The sequence below is a fragment of the Pimephales promelas genome, chromosome 7 (genome assembly GCF_988280905.1).
Source record: "Pimephales promelas chromosome 7, fPimPro1.hap1.1, whole genome shotgun sequence".
Taxonomy (NCBI): domain Eukaryota; kingdom Metazoa; phylum Chordata; class Actinopteri; order Cypriniformes; family Leuciscidae; genus Pimephales; species Pimephales promelas.
This window is the reverse complement of record NC_142775.1, coordinates 37,908,922-37,933,624: the sequence shown is the minus strand read 5'-3', so window position 1 is coordinate 37,933,624 and position 24,703 is coordinate 37,908,922. Positions and strand designations below refer to the sequence as shown.

The 24,703-nt window shown below is 35.7% G+C and overlaps 1 protein-coding gene across 5 annotated transcripts in view; it reads right to left on the bottom strand.

Annotated features, from left to right (window-relative positions):
* cobll1b (cordon-bleu WH2 repeat protein like 1b) overlaps window positions 1-24,703 on the bottom strand; it is a 66,309-nt gene that overhangs the window by 33,627 nt on the left and 7,979 nt on the right. Inside the window, exon 1 of one of the 5 annotated variants that reach the window (XM_039683504.2) lies at window positions 3,217-3,323. The exons of the other annotated variants lie outside the window; for them this stretch is intronic. The gene's annotated coding sequence lies outside the window, so the exon portion shown is untranslated. Of the gene's footprint in view, window positions 1-3,216; window positions 3,324-24,703 lie in introns of those variants that run through there. 5 annotated transcript variants of the gene reach the window in all.

Below are 24,703 nucleotides of genomic sequence, written 5' to 3'. Positions count from 1 at the left end.
GACGATTATCTCAAAATGACGATTTTTACATCACAATAACCAGGAAGTAAAACATTTAAATCCTTATTTTTCCCCATCTCAGGGGAAAATATGTGAATAAACCATGATCGTTCAAAAATATGACTGGGTTTCTAAAGAAACAAAGCTTAATGCAATACAAATGGGTGAAGTGTCCCTTTAAAAGCTATGGATGACATTCAAAATATTGCAAACATTTAGCAACTACATGTCTAAGTTCTTCTGGCACTCGCTGTTTTTTTATTAGTACTTCATTCAAATTAAGCTAAAAATGTCCAAAAAGTACTGTGATGTGACGATCAATGGATAAACTTTGAGCTAGAATTTTTGTTGCAAATAGCTGATTTTAGCCTTTATAGTGCAAATGCATTGATAAATATAAGACCAAATACATCCCAGTCTCAGCAACACCAACTCTGCAATTAAAAAGGTTTATTATTAACATATTAGCATTACTTTGAAATCTAATCAATTCAAAATGTGATTTACATTTATATGCATATTTCTCTTTCATAATACAGTTTTAAACAGGTCGTTAGAGCCAAGTGCCGGTTTACAGTTGAGTAATGTCACAGTAATTTCATCTATTCTACACGATCGAAAAATGCGAGGAGTGGAGAGTGGAAAACACAAGATGTCAAAATTTAGGATTAGTTGTATGTAATTATGCATAATTGATAGTTATTACTATAGCAACTACATGTAACATATGTAACAATGACACTGTAAAATAAAGGATTACCAAAATTAAACTTGAGCACTGCGTTTTTAAACCAAGACGCTGTAAAAGATGCGAGACACTGGCGCAACGGTCAAACACGTCCGTCTAGCGTGTTACTGTAAAAAATGATCGTGATTTTAACAGTAAAAGACTGTAAAAATGCTACAGTGAAAAACTGTTAATTGGTTAACCTTTCCTTACTATATACGGTAAATAACTGTGATAGATCTTATGGTAAATTTCATGTAATTTTACTGTAAAATACTGTTAAATTTACAGTTTTAAAAGTCATCATCATATAATTTACAGTGAAAAAAAACGTAAATTGACATTCCCACAATTCCCTACGTGACACTCCACATTTGATGTATTTTTGTTGAAATAACTTGTTTCCTCATAGTTTGCTTTGTCTTTTTCTAATCAGTTAGGTACATTAGGGTTTTGTTGTTAAATTAATGTTTATTGCCTTTTTAAAATTTCATGTGTGTTACCATGATAGTGTTTAATGTTTGAGTGAATGACACAGTGTCGCTTCTATACTGTATGTTAATATTGAGTTTCTTGTGAAAGAGCTACATGTGAGATATCATGTGACTATCATTACTGCTGTGATTGTTGGATGTTAGTATATTACAATGGTAAAAAAACAGATATTAACACTTCAAATGGTCAATAATTTAACAGTATATCAGGTAATTAAATACGGTTTATTTCTGTAAATTTAAAGTTAAGCCTGTAAAACCTTATTACCGTAAATTCTTGCTACCGTATTTTATACGGTAAATTTCTGGCAACTACAGCTGCCGGTATTTTACCGTAAATTGAACACATTTTTTTTTTTTTTTTACAGTGAACTGAAAACACGTTCTGTGTTCATTGACACAGCCAACAACAAAATATTCTGATTGTTTATCACATAGCTGAGACATTCATGTTTTACCACTAGCTATAGTGAGGAGATAAACATGACAGATTGCGTAAAGACTTTGCTAATAGGCAGATTTCGACACCAGTCGGGGGCGTGGCTTGTTACATTGCCATAATGACACTGTTTATGATTCATGGAACATTTATGTTCAAACATGTAAAAGTGAATTTGCATAATGAGTGCCCTTAAGAACTTAATGGGCAAGAAATCCATCAGGTTTCACAAGAAAGTTGTGAGTATGAGATTAACAGTGTCATCCGTTTAAATCTAACTAAATAAACCCCACTGACTGAATACCATTAAAAGCCAGAAAATTGTAACATAAATAATATGATTTCTGTGATTTCTGAAGGATCATGTGACGACTAGAGCAATGGCTGCTGAAAATGTAGGAATACATTTTAACATGCATTCACATAGAAAACAAGTTGTTTATAATAATATCTCATCACATTACTGTAATTTTGATTAAATAAATATAGCCTAATTAATCAATAATTAACACCCATTCAAACCTGAAATAAACATTAATTACATCACCTTTATTCCTTTAATCACTCTAAACTCATCAAGGAGTGTATGTGTGTGTCTGTGAGAGAGAGAGTATTACACAACTACACAAAGAGAGAGAGAGAGAGCTATAAAAAAGCTATTTTACTTTCATAGGTTTATGACTTCCTATACCGTCCAAAACTAAAACACAGCGGCAAAGAGTCTTTTGATAATATTTTCGGCTAAGCAGGCATTAAGTGTCTGCCGCCCAATTCCATCAACTTTATTAAATGCTGTGTGGTCCTGTGGGCGGCTGCGAGCTACAGTAGCCTAATTAATGTTTACAATACTAACTCAGCAAAGACCACTTGCGTTATTAAAGCGCTCAGGGAGAGTGCGGCTATCTGGGGTCACCTGAAATCACTAATACATGTACTATACTGGGAAACAGAAGTTCAGGGGGAGCCGACACGCATAGCGCTCGAATTCCTCGCATTCTGCATTACTGCAGCTGCCATGCGAGGAGCGACAGATGCAATGCTTTGAGGAATTTCATTATCCGAAGGATCAGGCTAACTGTTGTCTGAGATTGTTGGGAGAATGTTTCAAAAGCGTGCATGCTTGCCGAGTGAATCTGGGACAAATGAGTGGGGGTTTCCTTGCGTCCTACTAGGGCATTGTGACCAGCTCCTTCCATTATTGGCTCTTTGGGGAAAAGGTGGGTTTGTGTTGTAAAGAGCTGAACAATATCCAAAAAAACACCTTCCTGCTACACAGCAGAGTCCATCCGGGATATTTTAGGAACAATGCAGTTTAACTTTAGCGTTTTACTTCAGAAACTTCAGACAAACTCAATTATATAAAAGTCCAGCCGCTTATTTTCCAGGTAAATCCAAAATACGCACATAAGGTATGGCCATGTGACTGGTTTCACAAACAAACTGAATAAACTGACACATTTTGCGCTGAGTGACATGAACATGCATGAACAAGACCTGCATTACAGTTACCTGCCCTACAGGTAAAAGATTAAACCTAGACAACCATTGTTTCTTACCTCCTGTGCTGCAGTGTGAAATTCCTCTTTTTAGTCACCTCACATGTCCCATTGATCCACACAGTCAGTCAGTGAACGAGTAAGACACGACTAGAGACAGATTCTGGCCAAAAGTGGCAGGCCCACCTTGAGGCCACGCCCCTTTATGACATCAGACTCCCCATAGGCCTGTCAGACAAACCTCTGCTATGAAAGTGTGTGTGTTGAAGTGAAGCCGAGCAGCTGATCATGGCCAAAGATGTGTAATCAGCTTTGTGTCTAAACTCAGTAACAGAATGGCATTGGCCATTCAGCGATTGATGAAATGCCATTGCGTTAATGCAATCAAGTCTTATCGCGTTCAGCTATGTTTGCTTTGCTGTTATCAAACCATGATGCAAGCATGCACACTAGAGTACACTGAAGTCAATGGAAACGGCACTCTGCAAGGACGGAGAGAGAGTCGTGAGAAAAAAGGTTAAGAAATGATCGTTTGCTGCAGATGTAAGCGTTCATTGAAAGGCGGGTCCCGGTTTCCTACATTTTTATATAATTTCAGCATGATCCAGCTCTTTCCACACCCTCAAAAACTGACCTTACTCATTCCTATCCATCTAACGAACTGCTAAAGATTTCTCTATGAATGCAAACTTACAAGAATGCAGGCAGGAGTCCGTTTCACCAAATTTCAACTTTGACTAGCAAATTTATAGCTAAAGTATAATGCAAACATCTTTTAGCACAAAGAATGAGTGATAAAGCTGAATATATCTTTTACTTTACATTTCAAATTCATTATTGTCATTTATAGTTATTTCTTTTGGAGCCGAACCGATGTGGATTTTTGGGGGCCGATGACGATACCGATATATCGGCCGATATTATTTATGTGTATATTATAATTAGAGCCTGACCGATAAAGGATTTTGAAGGCCAATACCGATACAAATTTTTTTTTTTTGGTTTTAAAATCTGATATTCCGATATATCGGCCGATATTTTTTTATTTTTTTTTATTTCGGAAACGCGCAACGAAACATTAAGGCCGTGTGTCCACCAAAGCGTTTTTCCACGCGCCTGGCGTATGTTTTCAATTGTTTTCAATGGGAGCGCCGCATTTTTTAAACGCCATGAGCGTACCGAGGCGCTGTGCGTTTTTTTCACGCTGAAGCGCCCGACGTTTTTACTGGTCGCTGGGAGTTGAAAAATGTTCAACTTTGGATAAAACGCAGCGCTCATCACTGTCGCTTTTTACCCAGCCGTCCAATCACAGTGGAGGAGGGGCGGGACTAATACCACACCGACCAACTGTCACAACATTCAACTGCTGCGGATATCACAGCAACGAAACGTCTCAACAGAAAAAACGCTGCGCTGCCAAAACGCTCTCAAGCGCCCAAAGCACGGCTAGCTGGCTAAAAACACTTTGGTGGACACACGGCCTAACAGATTTCCCTATTAGTTATTTGTAGTTATTTATGAGTTTCAACTAAAATAATATGATAATGCATTTTAAAAAGAAACTTGTTTCTTTTATTGTCACAACAGAACAGACTGATAATAGTGGCATTAGCTAGCTTTATGGTTAGCTAGTCTATAATGAGCCATAGTTTAGCAATGGATAACGTCATACTACAAATTGTAAAACATACATTTTCAATATAACAGGCCAAGGAGAGATGAGATGTCTCATTGCTAAAACTGTCACACACTATTAAAGAAATACTTCAGTCACATTGTCAAAAGTTAAAAGGACAGTCAGTCAACTACACTGTAACAACGTAAGGTAACTATTACTAGCTAATTCCACTTCACTCTCGGCTTATTTAACAGCAGCAAAACTGGATATGATAGTCACAAATTGAGTCATGCTTATTTGAGTTTAGAGAACTGATGGCGATGTTCTTTTAATTGTTATTCAAGCAATGTATGTCTCGTGACCAACTCAATGAGCGTTGCCAACAGGAACGGTGTAGAGTGCCCTCTGGTGGACAAACTATACAACTCCAACACTCATGACATGGTTCAGGCATGTTCTGTCCCTTTTTATTTTATTTTTAAAATATTCATTTATCGGCCATTATAACTGCCGATACCGATAGTTTGGAAAATGCCTAATATCGGCCGATAATATCGTTCTGCCGATATATCGCCCTGGCTCTAATTATAATACAGTAGCAATATCATGTATGTGTATTATAGTGCAACAGCAGTCAAAAGTTTGGACACACATTCCTATCGGTATGTATAAACTTTTGATGGGTAGGCGCGTGAACTGCAACTCGTCTCATAAATGAACCGAAACTCAGCGTATCGACCTGAGAAATATATCTATATTGAAATGTCTACTTTTAAACAGAACAATTCAAAACGAAAGACAGAAATGTGCATTTCTCTTTGGCGTGTTCACTAAAGATCGTTCACTCAACTTTGCAGCGACACTGACTGAAAACACATTTATTAATAAATATTTAAAGTGTCTCCTGTTATATTTGATGTATTCACAATCATTACTTTTGCGAGTTCTTTGTGACAGCTTTTGTGTGCTTTATTGGCATCGCCACCCGCATTTTAAAAAAAAAAAGTATTCATTTATCGGCCATTATAAAAGCCAATACCGATAGTTAGGAAAATGCCTAATATCGGCCGATAATATTGGCCCGGGGCTCTAATTTCTTTTATTAAAAACAGAAGCAATGAGACATAAACGACTATTGACCATATGTGCTCTCCGGATATCCGAAATCAGTAACGGCATCAGCTATTAAACAAAATGCATCAGTCAATCACTAATTTGATCAACAGATATATTAATTGTCATAGAGAATGACTTCATAAACTGCTGCCCATAATCACTGCATATGTAAAGTCTAGTACAACACACTTTCCATCTGTTTAACCCAGACTTACTGTACAGATCACTTGTGAAACTACAAAAGAGCAGAAGCAAAATACAGAAGTATTTGCTCACATTCTTGCTCAGGCATGTCAGGGCCCAAAGGTTCAATTAAACCTGCAAGAAGAAAAACAACTGCTCTTTTGCATCGCCTGTGATCTTGCTATTATCTAGGCTTTTCCTTGAGAGATGGACCTAATTATGTGATCCCTCAAGACACCACATCAGCTTCAACACGCTCTGGGCGGCCAGCCGATAACAGCTGATTCAATCGGTGGCCCAAATGATTGATTAAGCAACTACGGAGAAAACATGTGACCTTTTCTGGGAATTCTCATGCAATGAGAATCTAATAAAAAAAAAAACATTTTATTAGACCTTCTGAATCATTTATATTCCTGTCATGATATCACAAACATGCTTTTGCAAGATTCTCGTAACGTGTTGTTCATGGCCGAATGAGAGTAAAGCAAGTGTGGGAACTTCGGATGGAAAACTCTGCCAACGAATGTGCATTTCATCAGGTGCAGGGAGTTCATGAAGTGTCCAGATGAAGAGAGTCAATCCTGACAGACTCACAAATATGGCGTAATAATGAGATCTGAATCATCTTCCCCCAACACACAGCTGTGATTCATGTGGTCGTCTGTCATCCAGATTCAGCTCTTTATCATGAGACCCGTTCACAAACAGAAGCCTGAAGTGACGCCAAACCAGACTGTTGCGTAGGAAGAAGCAGATTGTTTGGCTAAATCTCCAGATTTCACTTAAAGAGATAAACTGGCACAATATTACAAACTATTTTGCGTTGGCCCAGCTGTCAGGTCTCGGCTCCAAACGGGCTTTCACGAGCACAATTGTGGTTATGTGATGGAGAAAAGCTGTTGCAACCAATTAAAATCTAAAGGGGAGTCCCTAATCTAGTGAAAAGGGTCATTTCTGCACCACTATCATCAATGAACAGAATAATACAAAGCTATTGTATCGACTTGTACTTGAAATGTAGTGCACAAATTGTATATACTACAGTTATGGTACCAATTGAGCAAGTGAATCTAAGCATCACAATATTATAATGAACCTTATGCAAAATGAGTACTCATTCATTGCAAGTGATAATATGATCTTGTTAAATGTTTTTAATTCAATTATTGAGAACATTAAAGGGATAGTTCACTTTGAAATTAATTTTTGGTGTGTTTTAGCTTACCTCAAGGGCATCCAAGATGTAGGTGTCTTTGTTTCCGCAGTAGTTTCAATTTTGATATTTTTAGGCCAAACCGTTTTTGTCTGTCAGTCATATAATGGAGGTCTATGGTCACCACCTCAAAGAGCATGCGCAGAGAAGTCCAAATTAAACATGATTTAATGACTCGTAAATGTAAGTACACATTGATGTCCTAAGACACGAAACGAGCGGTTTGTGTGAGAAAACGAACAGTATTTATATCGTTTTTACCTCTTGTAGTCACAGCCACATCCAAGTGATCTGTGCAAGCGCCAGAAAGCCCTGGAAGTGATCTCTCGCTTCCGTCACTCATTGTTTACAGACATTTCAGAAGTGTTGCCCTTCACCGTGAAGATCTAAACATATTTAGATATACAGGAAATCACAATAGAAGACGATTTCAATATATAAACAGACAACGTCAATTTTTTTGCAACCGCGCGAGAGATCACTTCCGGTACTTTATGGCGCTTGCGCAGACCGAAGCGTCCCGACCGTGCCTTCAGATTACAAGAGGTAAAACGATATAAATACTGTTCGTTTTCTCATACAAACCGTTCGTTTCCTGTCTAAGGCCATCAACGTGTACTTACATTTACGAGTCATTAAATCATGTTTAATTTGGACTTCTCTGTGCATGCTCTTTGAGGTGGTGACCATAGACCTCCATTATATGACTGATAGACAAGAACGGTTTGACCTAAAAATATAAAAACTGAAACTACTGCGGCATATATCTGTGCCACAGTGACCACTCAAAGGACAAAGAAGAACTTTAAATATTGCATTGTTCTTCATTTGAAAAGGAACTTCATTTACTTCAGGAAGGCAGAAGGGTTAAAAGTGGCCTACTGTCTGAAATAATCAGTTATGGAAAGTGGACAAAGGGTGAGGCCCCAAAAATTCCAATCATATGCTTTAAGAGATTACTGCCTCAGTCACGCAGTATATGCATGCTCAAACCTGATCCATAATCCTGAGTCTGCTGAAAACAACTCTATCCTGCCTCAGTTGTCAAAAATCATTGTTTGGCCAGTGGAAAGTTTTATTCAGCATGCTCCATTGAAGCGGTGCATTAGAAAGGCAGGAAGAGCGATTGACCTTCAGATCACAGTTTACCGTGATTCTGCAGTTTCCTCACACTCACAACGAGGCAGATCAGTGGAGCCCGACCACGAGAGAAGTTTTCTTTCCTTCTTTTTTTTTTTTCATGGCTTTCCAGCACCCCCAGACCTTGTTGGAGTGAGATGTCAATCGTGCCAGTTTTCCTTTGCCCTTATAAAAACAGAGGGAATGCTGAAAATGCTTACCGCTGACAGCTACTCCCTGCAGATCTGCTGAAAAGGTGTGATGACCATGAATGAAAGCATTATGTGAGCTGCACGTTAAGGTTTTGCACACATAATAACAGTTCTATTAAGAACCATATCGTCCTGAAGAGCTGTTTTATGGTAAAATGCTTCTTTGTGTTAGAGCTCTTTATTCTCACCTAGTTTTATTTTTAATCTGTAACTGACAAAAAAATCCTCCCAAAGCCTTAAAGAACCTTATTATTGATTTTTTGGAGCTCAACCATCCAACTACACACACTGTCAACACTCTTAACAGGTACTCTCACTTTGAATAAAAGCGTCTGCTAAATGACAAAAAAAATTACTAAAAATTGACATAATGTACTTCATATCCTTAATGTCTATAAATTGTAACTGGTAGTCACTCTAGTACCTATTTGTCCGAGCACTTTGTAAAGAGCGTCAAAAGTTTCTATATACAACCTGTTTTTGCAGCATTGAGCAGTGTAGCCAATCACTAACATGTCTGAGCGCATGAACGCAATGGCCAATCAAAAAAAAGGTGTATAATGAGTTAGTCAGATTCAGCTCAATACACCAGAGTTTGCACACTCACAAATTATTTAATTACAACCAATAAGGTATAAACACAATGTAAATGAGAGATTCAATTCACAGTATGGACAGATTTTTTTTATTATAACAGGAGATTTCACTCACTTATGGAAGCTTGTTTCCGCCACAAGAACGAAAAATAAAAAGAGGTAATTGCGACTTTTTATCTCACAATTCGGACTTTATTTCTCAGAATTGCGAGATATAAAGTCAGAATTGTGTGATATAAAGTCGCAATTGCGTGTTATAAAGTCAGAATTGCGAGATCTAAAGTCAGAAATGTGAGATATGAAGTCAGAATTGCGAGATATAAAGTCGCAATTGCGTGTTATAAAGTAAGAATTGCGAGATATAAAGTTAGAATTAAGCGATATAAAGTCGGAATTGCGTGTTATAAAGTCAGAATTGCGAGATATAAAGTCAGAAATGTGAGATATAAAGTCAGAATTACGTGATATAAAGTCGCAATTGCGTGTTATAAAGTAAGAATTGTGAGATATAAAGTCAGAATTAAGCGATATAAAGTCGCAATTGCGTGTTATAAAGTCAGAATTGCGAGATATAAAGTCAGAAATGTGAGATATAAAGTCAGAATTACGTGATATAAAGCCGCAATTGCGTGTTATAAAGTAAGAATTGCGAGATATAAAGTTAGAATTAAGCGATATAAAGTCGCAATTGCGTGTTATAAAGTCAGAATTGCGAGATATAAAGTCAGAAATGTGAGATATAAAGTCAGAATTACGTGATATAAAGTCGCAATTGCGTGTTATAAAGTCCGAATTGCGAGATCTAAAGTCAGAAATGTGAGATATGAAGTCAGAATTGCGAGATATAAAGTCGCAATTGCGTGTTATAAAGTAAGAATTGCGAGATATAAAGTTAGAATTAAGCGATATAAAGTCGCAATTGCGTGTTATAAAGTCAGAATTGCGAGATATAAAGTCAGAAATGTGAGATATAAAGTCAGAATTACGTGATATAAAGTCGCAATTGCGTGTTATAAAGTAAGAATTGTGAGATATAAAGTCAGAATTAAGCGATATAAAGTCGCAATTGCGTGTTATAAAGTCAGAATTGCGAGATATAAAGTCAGAAATGTGAGATATAAAGTCAGAATTACGTGATATAAAGTCGCAATTGCGTGTTATAAAGTCCGAATTGCGAGATATAAATTCGCAATTGCGTGTTATAAAGTCAGAATTGCGAGATCTAAAGTCAGAAATGTGAGATATGAAGTCAGAATTGCGAGATATAAAGTCGCAATTGCGTGTTATAAAGTAAGAATTGCGAGATATAAAGTTAGAATTAAGCGATATAAAGTCGCAATTGCGTGTTATAAAGTCAGAATTGCGAGATATAAAGTCAGAAATGTGAGATATAAAGTCAGAATTACGTGATATAAAGTCGCAATTGCGTGTTATAAAGTAAGAATTGTGAGATATAAAGTCAGAATTAAGCGATATAAAGTCGCAATTGCGTGTTATAAAGTCAGAATTGCGAGATATAAAGTCAGAAATGTGAGATATAAAGTCAGAATTACGTGATATAAAGTCAGAATTGCGTGTTATAAAGTCCGAATTGCGAGATATAAATTCGCAATTGCGTGTTATAAAGTCCGAATTGCGAGATATAAAGTCAGAATTGCGAGATCTAAAGTCAGAAATGTGAGATATGAAGTCAGAATTGCGAGATATAAAGTCGCAATTGCGTGTTATAAAGTTTGAATTGCGAGATATAAAGTTAGAATTAAGCGATATAAAGTCGCAATTGCGTGTTATAAAGTCAGAATTGCGAGATATAAAGTCAGAAATGTGAGATATAAAGTCAGAATTACGTGATATAAAGTCGCAATTGCGTGTTATAAAGTAAGAATTGTGAGATATAAAGTCAGAATTAAGCGATATAAAGTCGCAATTGCGTGTTATAAAGTCAGAATTGCGAGATATAAAGTCAGAAATGTGAGATATAAAGTCAGAATTACGTGATATAAAGTCGCAATTGCGTGTTATAAAGTCTGAATTGCGAGATATAAATTCGCAATTGCGTGTTATAAAGTCAGAATTGCGAGATCTAAAGTCAGAAATGTGAGATATGAAGTCAGAATTGCGAGATATAAAGTCGCAATTGCGTGTTATAAAGTAAGAATTGCGAGATATAAAGTTAGAATTAAGCGATATAAAGTCGCAATTGCGTGTTATAAAGTCAGAATTGCGAGATATAAAGTCAGAATTGCGTGATATAAAGTCAGAATTAAGCGATATAAAGTCGCAATTGCGTGTTATAAAGTCAGAATTGCGAGATATAAAGTCAGAAATGTGAGATATAAAGTCAGAATTACGTGATATAAAGTCGCAATTGCGTGTTATAAAGTAAGAATTGTGAGATATAAAGTCAGAATTAAGCGATATAAAGTCGCAATTGCGTGTTATAAAGTCAGAATTGTGAGATATAAAGTCAGAATTACGTGATATAAAGTCGCAATTGCGTGATATAAAGTCCGAATTGCGAGATATAAAGTCAGAATTATGAGATATAAAGTCAGAATTGCGAGATATAAAGTCGCACTTGCGTGATATAAAGTCCGAATTGCGAGATATAAAGTCAGAATTATGAGATATAAAGTCGCAATTGCGTGTTATAAAGTCAGAATTGTGAGATATAAAGTCAGAATTACGTGATATAAAGTCGCAATTGCGTGATATAAAGTCCGAATTGCGAGATATAAAGTCAGAATTGCGAGATATAAAGTCAGAAATGTGAGATATAAAGTCAGAATTGCGTGATATAAATTCGCAATTGCGTGTTATAAAGTCAGAATTGCGAGATATAAAGTCAGAAATGTGAGGTATAAAGTCAGAATTGCGTGATATAAAGTCAGAATTGCGAGATATAAAGTCAGAATTATGAGATATAAAGTCAGAATTGCGAGATATAAAGTCGCAATTGCGTGATATAAAGTCCGAATTGCGAGATATAAAGTCAGAATTATGAGATATAAAGTCAGAATTGCGATATAAAGTCAGAAATGTGAGATATAAAGTCAGAATTGCGTGATATAAAGTCGCAATTGCGTGTTATAAAGTCCGAATTGCGAGATATAAATTCGCAATTGCGTGTTATAAAGTCAGAATTGCGAGATATAAAGTCAGAAATGTGAGGTATAAAGTCAGAATTGCGTGATATAAAGTCGCAATTGCGTGATATAAAGTCCGAATTGCGAGATATAAAGTCAGAATTATGAGATATAAAGTCAGAATTGCGAGATATAAAGTCAGAAATGTGAGATATAAAGTCAGAATTGCGTGATATAAAGTCGCAATTGCGTGATATAAAGTCCGAATTGCGAGATATAAATTCGCAATTGCGTGTCATAAAGTGTGATATAAAGTCAGAATTGCGAGATATAAATACGCAATTGCGCGTTATAAAGTCAGAATTGTGAGATATAAAGTCAGAATTGCGAGATATAAAGTCAGAATTATGAGATATAAAGTCAGAATTGCGAGATATAAAGTCGCAATTGCGTGATATAAAGTCCGAATTGCGAGATATAAAGTCAGAATTATGAGATATAAAGTCAGAATTGCGATATAAAGTCAGAAATGTGAGATATAAAGTCAGAATTGCGTGATATAAAGTCGCAATTGCGTGTTATAAAGTCCGAATTGCGAGATATAAATTCGCAATTGCGTGTTATAAAGTCAGAATTGCGAGATATAAAGTCAGAAATGTGAGGTATAAAGTCAGAATTGCGTGATATAAAGTCGCAATTGCGTGATATAAAGTCCGAATTGCGAGATATAAAGTCAGAATTATGAGATATAAAGTCAGAATTGCGAGATATAAAGTCAGAAATGTGAGATATAAAGTCAGAATTGCGTCATATAAAGTCGCAATTGCGTGATATAAAGTCCGAATTGCGAGATATAAATTCGCAATTGCGTGTCATAAAGTGTGATATAAAGTCAGAATTGCGAGATATAAATTCGCAATTGCGCGTTATAAAGTCAGAATTGTGACTTAATATCTCAGAATTGCGAGATATAATATTTTTATAATATCTTTATATCTCGCAATTGTGACTTTATTTCTCACAATTCTGACTTCATATCTCGCAATTATTTTTTTATTCAGTGGCGGAAACAAGCTTCCATACTCGCATTGCAGCTGAACTAAAGTGATTTCAGCTTTATACACTATAATACGATTCTATTTAGCAATTTCAAAGCATGGATCTTTATTAAACATTATAGAAAGGGTTTTATTTAGCAATCCGAAAAATGCTAATTTGTGCTGTTTAGAACCATTTTGTGTTGGAAATGAAGGCTCCATGCTGCATAAACAACCCTTGTAAAGACGAAACACCAGCGAGGTCTCTTTAATAATGCAATTATTTCTTCTAAATAGCAATGAGATTAAATGGAGAGCAAAATTTGTTTCAGGACACAAATCTTACAGTGGACATCAAGAAGAGACGAGGCCGGGATGTGATGCAAAAAGAAGCGGCTTCGATTGAAAAGGGGTGTGTGATGGGCAGAGGAGGATATTCCCTACGGACAGACAAAACACAGATCCAGGGCCACAGCTGGTAATATGGTAAGAGAAGGTCGCTCACCGTAAACACAAGCTGTTTAGAGAAGGTCTGGAAAGGCCATTACTCCCAAAGCATTGTGGGATGGGAAGATAGAGGACGAGAGATGAGATTGGGGGAAGGAGAGGGAAGAAAATAACACCGAGACTGTGTGAATCACATCCTATGCAAGCCCTATTATTTCAAGGAAAACAAAAAGTTTTCCCTTGTACTCAAACTGTCATCACATCGAAACCCTTTAAACAACACCGCTCACCTTATAATTAGTCAGTCAGACTACACTGGAAATAGGGGTGGGTGATGTACCAGTTGAACCTGATTCAAATGTCAATTTGAATAAAATTTGGTTAGAAATGTGAGAACCGTTGAGGCCGTGAGATATGGCTCTTATCTATAAAAAATATATCACTGTATTTTATATACATTGGTTTGCTATTTATTTTATTCACTATCTATTAGAATAACTGCTTAGCACTGCAACAAAATCAGCTAATGATGTTTGTCCCTTGCAAACTAAAACAGGTCAACTAAATGCATATATTAGTTAACCAAGCAAATAATAATGCATAGTAATAATAACAATAATAAAAAAAAACTTAATGCAAATAATAGAACGTAATGCAACAAAGGAAATAATCATACATGGTAAGTAAGTAAGTCAATAAATATAAATAAAAATGTATAATTATATAATGTTATAATATAATTGCCGCCCCCCCCCCCCCCCAAAAAAAATAAATAAATAAATAAAAAATTGCTACGACTTTTTCATCTCACAATTGCGAGATATAAAGTCGGAATTATGAGAAATAAAGTCGCAATTCTGGGAAATAAAGTCGCAATTGTGAGAAAAAAAGACAGAATCGCGACTTTTTATCTCACAATTCAGACTTTTTCTCTCAAAATTGCGAGTTTAATCTCGCAATTGTGACTTTAGAACACATAATTGCGAGTTTATATCTTGAAATTCTGACATCTTTTCTCAGAATTGTGATATAAACTCGCAATTGCGAGTTATCGGACTAATTCTAAGGGGAAAAAAAGACTAACATTTTTTCCCCTCAGAATAGTTTCAATCCCACAATTTCTGACTTTATATCACGCAATTCTGACTTTATATCTCGCAATTCTGACTTTATATCTCGCAATTCTGACTTTATATCACGCAATTCTGACTTTATATCTCGCAATTCTGACTTTATATCTCACAATTCTGACTTTATATCTCGCAATTCTGACTTTATATCACGCAATTCTGACTTTATATCTCGCAATTCTGACTATAACACGTAATTCTGACTTTATAACATGCAATTCTGACTTTATATCTCGCAATTCTGACTTTATATCTCGCAATTCTGACTTTATATCACGCAATTCTGACTTTATATCTCGCAATTCTGACTTTATATCTCGCAATTCTGACTTTATATCTCGCAATTCTGACTTTATATCTCGCAATTCTGACTTTATATCTCGCAATTCTGACTTTATATCTCGCAATTCTGACTTTATATCACGCAATTCTGACTTTATATCTCGCAATTCTGACTTTATAACATGCAATTCTGACTTTATATCTCGCAATTCTGACTTTATATCTCGCAATTCTGACTTTATATCTCGCAATTCTGACTTTATATCACGCAATTCTGACTTTATATCTCGCAATTCTGACTTTATATCACGCAATTCTGACTTTATATCTCGCAATTCTGACTTTATATCTCGCAATTCTGACTTTATATCTCGCAATTCTGACTATAACACGTAATTCTGACTTTATATCTCACAATTCTGAGAATTCCGATATAAAAAGTTGCAAATACCTTTTTTATTTTTCACTCTGTGGTGAAATCTATCGCTATTTTCACTTATTGTAAATAGAATCTATTGCTAACTGTGGCGCTGAAACAGGGGGTTTCGTGACCCTTTAAAGTACTTTGTTGGGTCACCATTTGATGTCCAAAGCAAAACAAGTTGTGATCTAACTGATCTAAGGAACATTACAAACCACTTTTGTGATAAACTAGACCACCTCACACATGCCGCTCAACAACAGTATCTGAAATACAAATGGAAACAACTGCATCCCACCAGAAGCCAATGAGACGTAAACCTTTATGTTCACCATGCATTGAAGCAGCTCTCCCATGACGAGCGCAAAGGGGAGACGGGGTGCAATGCAGACATAATACTCAATTTGGGATTCAGAACTCATGGGGTGATCCATATGCGACCCGCAAATGACCCCATGCTTTACAGGTCATGCAGAGGGTCAATGTACTGCCTGATGAACTCTCACTCTTCCATTTCACCCACACGCCTCTCCGGGTTCACATATGTCCCGACGTCGACATTCCCACCGCAGAGTCTAGATACAGAAATGTCAAGGCCAAAACATCTCCTTCTCCACAGAGACTGGTCAAAACATCTGCCAAGTATTTAGATAAGCAAAGCAGAAGGGAAATGGTTCCGATCACATGACATGCTCGCAGCCTCGCAGGGATATTTTGTACCTCTTACAAGATAAGTAGACCGGAATTAAATGCTTAGCTTACTTAAAGACCTGTGAAACTCAAATCCACTAACCTTGTTGTATGCTGAGATATATACAGGAGTATAAAAAGGTTGCAAGAGCTTCTTATCAGCAGAACAGCCAACATTTACATAAAAGCAAAAAGGGAAGTATTTCCCCTGGAGTTATAATTAAAAACTATTACACTGAATCCATTCTTCTGAGACAAAGGGACATTGTCTGCAGATACACACTTGCCAGAGATACACCAGCCAGTGTTTTCCCTCTTAGCCAATCACACACACAGTAGCGTCCAAAAGTCACCGGGTGGCCAGATTCTAGACTTCACAACACTGATCTTCATCACCGCTCGGGTTTGCATTGATGGTAATGCTTTCATGGTTCTGTCTTGGAGTCATGATTTGGTGTGGTTTTTTGCATAAGTTTTGTATCACACAAATCATGAAACTCAAAAATTTTGGCAAAAAATAGTCAATAAATTAAAAATATTAAAATATATTAATAATAATATAAAATAAAAAACTGAAATAATCAAAATACAAATAAGGCAACTAAAGAAATAATCATGATGCACAGCAAGTAAATATTAATTAAATAAAAAACAAAAATCAAAACTAATAGTCAAGGACTAAAAGCCACAATTTTGATTTCATGAGGTCTCTATGGCATTATAAAGCTGCATGGAAACAATATGCATGATCAAAAATGCCTTAAATTTGATTTGATCGCTGTTGGACACCGACATCAGAATTAAATGAGTAAATCACAAGAAGATTGTACAATAAAAATCTGTGTAGACAGCAATCTTCTAATGAAATCTGATACGAGTACCTGACGCTGAGAATAAAACTCAAGAGATTTTTATAACAAGATGGACACACTTGACAGAAGTCATTAGAGCTGGCGTGCCTGAAATCCAGTCCCTGAATGACTATGATGTCTAAGTTATGCGGCAGATGGACATTTATACCTCTCGTGTTACATAAAAAAATGACTAGGAGGGGAAATTGTCGTCTTTTTTATATAGTTTTATGATCTGGAAAACAATGTCTTATTGTATTAAAATATTGTGTGCAATGGGAGCAGGTTTAAACTCGATTATTATATTTTTTGTGGAAAATGCAAGTGGTGTTTTCCCATGCAGATTCACTGCCATGATGCAAGGGTGTTGCTAAGGGGTTGCTAGGGTTGTATCATACTCCTCTCTTCAACAAAGGGCACATTTTGAGGTGTCATTCATGACTGTGACATAAACAGTGGTGAATTGTAATAATAATAAGTCTTTGAAGTTTGACCAAATAATGTAGTATATATTTTATATATACACAATGAACAACAAATGTTTTTAAAAGTGAAATTGCTTAAAGCCAGCTACCAAAGTTTCGTGTTTTTTTTTTATATATAATTTCCATTAAAAACAATCCATAACTCTAATATATGTTCATAATAATGATAATAATAATAATAATAAATGACAATGGTGATGATAAACTGCCACATTGGGACACATCAGATTGTCAGACTACTATTTTTTTTTATAGCCCTCAAACTGTATTCACTTTTTAGCCCTTAATAATTGTGGATGAGGACTCGGGTGTGATCCTAATTTTTATTTACTATAAATGTTATATCACTGTCTTCGATAAAGTTTTGTCTATCCATTTATGGTGTTTTTTATTTTTTATTTTGGGGATATTTTTTAATTTATTTACTTCAAAAAGTACCATGTTTTCTATGTAAATTATGCTTATTTTTATGTTTTATTTTTTTTAACTATATTAAAATATCATTCCAATAAGTTCTTAGAGCTAAAACCTAAAGATGATGTGACTTTGCTGTCACCTGGTGTCTTCATTCATTTCCCATTCATTTCTATGGGTGCCCATTTTTCACCCAAATACAAGATTAAGGACTTTCTTTTTTTTTTTTTTTCACCCACTTAACATTGTAGAATTGAGTCATAAAACATTGTGTGTGTTCAGGAGGAAAACTTAGGAAAAGTGGCCAAGTCTTGTACCACTCAGATCAAGGGAAGTATTTTTTATTTTTTTTTTAATAAATCAAAACTATTTTGCCCACATTTGTCCAGAATACGGTTTTAGGGTTAATTATTATTATTATTATTATTAAAGAGGAATGAGATAAATAATATTAAAAATAATAATAATACAAATCATAATAATACAGTATTATTATTAAATATTTAATATTACAAACAATACTTTTTTTAATTATTAAAAAAATATTATAAAATATATTTATAGCATTAAATCAATATAAAATATTTTTTTAAATAATAATACAAAATTAATTAGTAGTAATATTAATAATAACAGACTGCCACATCATGGGTCATATCAGATTCCAAAAATAAATAATGTAAAAAAAAGTAATTTATCACTTCTAATGTCAGCAGAACCACAAAATGCATTTATAAGCGAGGCTGACTCTGATGCAGAGAGATGGATTTAATTTCAGAATAAAGAAAAAAATGAAGTGGAAAAGTCTTCAATAGAGCATTTCTTCAAGAAAATGGTGAGCTCTTTCAGTTCCCACATGAGGTCCAGTATGTTTTAAGATCTCAAAGCGTAGACAGAGTTCTGCTGTGAGGTTTTGTTGTTGTTGTGCCTAGTCATTAAAAAGAGTCGGTTCATAAGACTAATGTGTTTATGAATCAGACTACACCGGCTAAAACAACACAATGACTCGGCTAAAAATCACTGCAGGAAACACTGTCAACTTTTAATAACACCAAATATCATGAAAACCCCAATTGTCCGTGTCATCTTTGTAAATGCAAGCACACATGTGCATACTAGCAAACTCGAACACGCAACACTGACAGCGCAGTTGCGCCAACAAATGTGTCAAACTTGAGGAACTCAATGTGCATCATCCTCTGGAATGCAACATTTAAAAGGACAGCATGTCAGACGGAGGTAGTGTACTCCCCGAAAACTAATCAATTTAGAGCATATTCCTTTTTCCTGCATTCAAAGCAGTTTACGGTCACTGCCTGCCGGCCTGACAGCAAAACAAAGAGCCCCCATTCTCCTGTGTTCTCTGGAGTCCTGCCACATGCTCTTTCAGTGCTCGGAGAAACACAACATGGAGAAATAAGGGCTTTGTATTCCAGGCAGTGCGAAATCAGGAGTTCTCATGTTCCACAGAGAGAAATACTGCATTAAGCCCTCATGGAAGTGTTGAGGAGGCTTGAGTGTTAAATACAGCTGTTGAGAGAGAGAGAGAGAGAGAGAGAGAGAGAGAGAGAGAGAGAGAGAGAGAGAGAGAGAGAGAGAGCATGTGTATGTGTGGAATGTGGAGGAGTCAAGACGTATGGTATGCACAGAAGATCTATGGCATTCACGGACACTGGCTCTGTTCCAAATCCTAGTGAGCTGTCTACGTTAAGACATCATGTACATAGGGAACATTAATATGCTGACTTCAAGCATACATTAACGAATTCTATGGCAGCACTGCATAAATCCTTCTCAGAGAAGATAATGCCAGAATATGTTGTGACATTTTAAAAAATATTACAGATGAAGCTAGACTTTTCATAATAATAGTAATAATAATAGTTTAATATCGAAAAATGGCTATGAAAACCTCAATCCAACTAAAGACCGACTAGTTTACCAAACCCAATATTTGCATGGACAACTTTTTTTTTTCTTCATATTTTTGAAAGAAGTCTCTTATGTTCATTTATTTAATCAGAAATTGTCAAATATTATTACTCCAAAATTATCCTTACTCCAGTCTTCAGAGTCACATGATCCTTCAGAAATCATTCTAATATGCTGATTTTCTGCTGAAAAATAATTTATTATATTATTGTTGAAAACTGTTGTTGTGGAAATTGATTTTTTTTTTTTCAGAATTATTTTATGAATAGAAAGAAAAGCATTCATTTGTAGGGCTGGGCAATGATTAATCGCATCCAAAATAAAAGTTTGTGTTTACATAATATATATGTGTATGTAGTGCGTATAATTATTTTGCACACATGCATTTATATATTTAGAAATATTTGCATGTATATACTTTATAAATATTTATACATAATTAATATTATATATAAATATTTGATATAATAATAACACATTTTTCTTAAATGTATACATGCATGTGTGTGTGTATTTATATATATAAAATAATTATACACACTTCACACACATATATTATGTAAACACAAAGTTTTATTTTGGATGCAATTAATCGTTGCCCAGCCCTATTCATTTGAAATATACATCTTTTACAACATTATTTATTAATGTCTTTACTGTCACTTTTTAAAACAATTTAAAAGTGAATAATTTAATGTATCCTTGGTGGGGAGAAAGTATTCATGTCACAAAAAAATAACTAAAATCTTACTGAGCCCAAACTTTTGAATGGCAATGCATTTTTATGCAACACGTTTAGGTTGCCCATGCATTGCAAGGCGTTCCAAATCAGCAACCATGAGGTTGTATTTCAGATAGGGTGCTTCTTAGGCAGTAAGACAGCTCACTAGGTGTTTGAACAGAGCCATTGTGTTCATTCTGCTAGGCTCGTCACCACAAGATAACATCTTCAAGTAAGCAAGTTAAGCAAGTATTTAATGATGCTACAACTCACGTATACTATTTTTAAACGGATAGTTTACTCAAGAATTCAAATATGTCAACATATCCTTGATAACATTATCAGCAAAATAAAATAAAATAGCCCGTATACACACACCTGTGCTCAGCACTAACTCTCCAATCCAAATTCATGTTTCTATATACACACAAACACATGCACATTTTGAGCAACACGAAGGGGAGTAAATGACCAAACTTTCATTTGCTGGGATCCAATATGAGGAAGATAACTATCCCTTAGCATGTGAAATGAAATGTAAAAAGCTTCAAATTGCCTCAGGCTGTGGATGTCTGAGATGTCTACATTTTCCAGACTAACCATTGTTGTAAAAGTGTTTTAGGGAGTTGCCTCTTAAAACCACCCTAAACCTTACACGGTAAACTGTACATGTTAAATGCTGGACTATTAATCATCCTGTTGATTCTATTGAGAAAACACCCAACCTGAAACCTTTCATTTCCTGCAAAGTGTTCATAAGACAAAAACAAATTCAAAGTTCAAATGATCTCCCACACTAATCCAGACAACTACTGTAAAAAATAATCCTGTAAAAAAACGGTAAACTACCGGCAGCTGTGGTTGCCAGCATCATACCGTAAAAATATGGTGGGTTACCGTTTTTAAAATAAACAGCTAAATACCGTTTTGTCAGCTACAGTATTATGCTGCTAAATTACAGTATACTGTAGCACTGTAAATTAACAGCATTTAGCTGTAGCTGACAAACGGTATTTAGCTGTTAATTTTCCATGTAAATTTACAGGAATTTTTTTAAGTCTGAGACAAATATTTAACGTAGACAGCCTTACTACGAATGATTGATTTTCTCAGTTAGAGATACGGTATATGCCGATTTCTCCAAAAATTCTGTGATAAGATTACGTTTCGATTCAGGGCTATATCGATTGATTTAGATATTAGATATTATGTGCCAAGTTTACACAACCAGTTACATTTGTATTAACTCACCAATACAACCAAATTGTGAGATATAAAGTCAGAATTGTGATTTTTTTTCTCACAATTGCGAGTTTACATATCGCAATTCTGACTTTATAACACATAACTGCGAGTTTGTCAAAATTCTGACATCTTTTCTCAGAATTGTGAGATATGAACTCACAATTGCGAGTTATGAGGCCAATTAAGGGAAAAAATACTAACTTTTTTCCCCTCAAAATAGTTTATATCTCACAATTCTGACTTTATATCTCACAATTCTGACTTTACATCTCGCAATTCTGACTTTATATCTCGCAATTCTGACTTTACATCTCGCAATTCTGACTTTATATCTCGCAATTCTGACTTTATATCTCACAATTCTGACTTTATATCTCGCAATTCTGACTTTATATCTCGCAATTCTGACTTTATATCTAACAATTCTGACTTTATATCTCACATTTCTGACTTTATATCTCACAATTCTGACTTTATATCTCGCAATTCTGACTTTATATCTCGCAATTCTGACTTTTTAACACACAATTGCAACTTTATATCTCGCAATTCTGACTTTATAACACAAAATTCTGACTTTATATCTCACAATTCTGACTTTATATCTCGCAATTCTGACTTTATATCTCACAATTCTGACTTTATATCTCGCAATTCTGACTTTATAACACGCAATTCTGACTTTATATCTCGCAATTCTGACTTTATATCTCACAATTCTGACTTTATATCTCGCAATTCTGACTTTAACACGCAATTCTGAGAAATAAACTCAGAATTGTGAGATGTAAACTCGCAATTGTGAGGAAAAAAAGTCAGAATTATGAGATAAAAAGTCGCAATTACCTATTTTATTTTTCATTCTGTGGCGGAAACAAGCTTCCATAGCGAGATGTTTCAAAAGTGATGTGGACAATTTCCAACCGCAAATTACGCCTAAAGGGCCGGTTCAAAATCCCTCGGGGGCTGCCAATTGAATAGCCCGGTTTTAGAGCGTCAAAAGGGTACCCCATATACTTTACATGTGGCATCGATATTGTATCGTTAGACGTTTGATCAATGCATCTAGCTTTCAACAGCGGATTGGATAGAACAGCTGTGTGTGTGTTAGTGCAGTATATGAGGGAAAGTTGGAGTGTGAGAAAGTGTGGAAACATCTGCAACAATGTTCAAGTGCTTCCATACCCTGTCCCTAAGGCGACACTTTGTTGGTCCTAACTGCCCTGAGGTAGAAGTGTCTGTGTTGATCATTTGGAAATTACTACAGATCACACAAGATGACATCATAAGCGAGTAAACTTTCCGGCAGTTATTCTCAACGCCGAAGCTGTTCGTCCAGCTTTGAATTCCAAGAACAGATGTCAAGAGTAAAAGAAGCCAAACTGCAGCAGTCCTGCCAACACCTGCGAAGTTCCACATCTTGCTTTCATATTTGCAGAGATCAAACTTAAATTCCCCTCATTTGTCAGTCTCTTCTTTTACCATTCCGAGCTTTCAGAATATGAGACCATTGCTGAATATGTGCATGCCTGCAGTCGATGGACGTTATTAGCAGGCTCATATTATCTGCACTTTTTTGGGGGAGGAAATCGGCAAAACAGATTTGAATATTGCGTTGCATGGATGTGAGAGTTGAACACCGCATTGTCAAATTAGATACAATATTTCATTAACAAACAATGAAAATGACTTTGTTAATGACATGCATTTACACTTACAGCGATTCAATAGGACTGGTAATCAATTCAGATTACCCAATTCAATTAGGTTGAACGGTCTACGTTCAGACTGTGAAATCCGATCAGATTTAGCAAGTGTGAACAGCAAAAACCCCAAAAATCACATGAAATGCAATTTTTACATGTCAGTTTTTGTGGTTTGAAATCCTATTCGAATCACATTTCTGGAAATCCGTTTCAGTCTGATTGCTCTGATTAGATTTCACATGGTTTGGCGTGTAAAACGTAAACATCAGATGTTGTTGTTTTTGGAAAGATGCTGAAAGTCACTGCAGAAACAAGGTTGTGTTGTTGCAAGCAGACAATGGCAATGTTTTGAAGCCGGCAGAAACGAAAGCATGGAATAAAGCCGCTCATATAGTGCCAGCCTCCTACGTTTCTGCCGCTCAGACGACGCAGTAGTCCAGCGCACACATTGCTATGTTGCAAATGAGACAACATCTGTTTTGCAAATCCCTCCATGCTGTGGTTGAACTTGTTGTTATTGGTTTTGGCATGGAACCCAATCCAGATATTCTTGAAAACTAAAGAGCGGCACGGGACACACAAATCGAATCTGAACAGTTGCGATACACAATATGGACAGTCAATAATTTTAAATCAGATTTCAATTGGCTTTATGCACAGCTGCACTACTTCCTGAACTTAAGCCAGCTCCTTGTTTCCTGTCTGCCATTATTGGCCAAGCTTGATTAAAGGAGAACTCCGGCGAACAATGAACTTTGGTCTAATAAAACATCGGTACATAGTCAATCGTTCTCTGAGTTTTGTTTTCATGATAATCGAATGTAAAGAGTTTTATCTCTAAAAACTGTTTAGCATATAATGCTAGTAATGGGGGCATTGACTAAGTAAAAGAAATGGCTAGTTTATACCACTAACAAGACTCAAAATATCCCCACACTAACACAGTAACATAATGAGGCTCCATACATGCAAAACGAAGCATTGAGAACTTTGTAAGTGTACAGACTGTTTAATAAGAAGATACTTTGTGAAGACAGTTC